Below are 321 nucleotides of genomic sequence, written 5' to 3' on the forward strand. Positions count from 1 at the left end.
GTGGCACAAAAGCGGGGAGGGAAGCCCCCCCCATGACTGGATGCTGGGTTTTGTGGTTGCATCCCCGTCACTTGAGGACCAATGTGCATAAGCTCCCCCCCCCCCGCCGCCCATTCACAAAAAGAAGGGTGAGAAACCTGAGGGGGCGGCTGAGGGAGGCCGCTTGTCCTGGCCGAGGGCCTCTGCCGCCGCTCCACCCGTCTTCCAGCAACACCCCTGCCCTTGGTAGAGGCAGGCGGGCTTCCCTTTCCCGATGATCCCGTGTGAGGCGAGGCAGCAGCTGGGCCCTCACAGGCGGAGGGGGCAGGAGAGGATCCCGCG

Source organism: Gekko japonicus, unplaced genomic scaffold (genome assembly GCF_001447785.1).
Source record: "Gekko japonicus isolate JY-2015 unplaced genomic scaffold, Gekko_japonicus_V1.1 scaffold3305, whole genome shotgun sequence".
In the NCBI taxonomy this organism is placed as follows: domain Eukaryota; kingdom Metazoa; phylum Chordata; class Lepidosauria; order Squamata; family Gekkonidae; genus Gekko; species Gekko japonicus.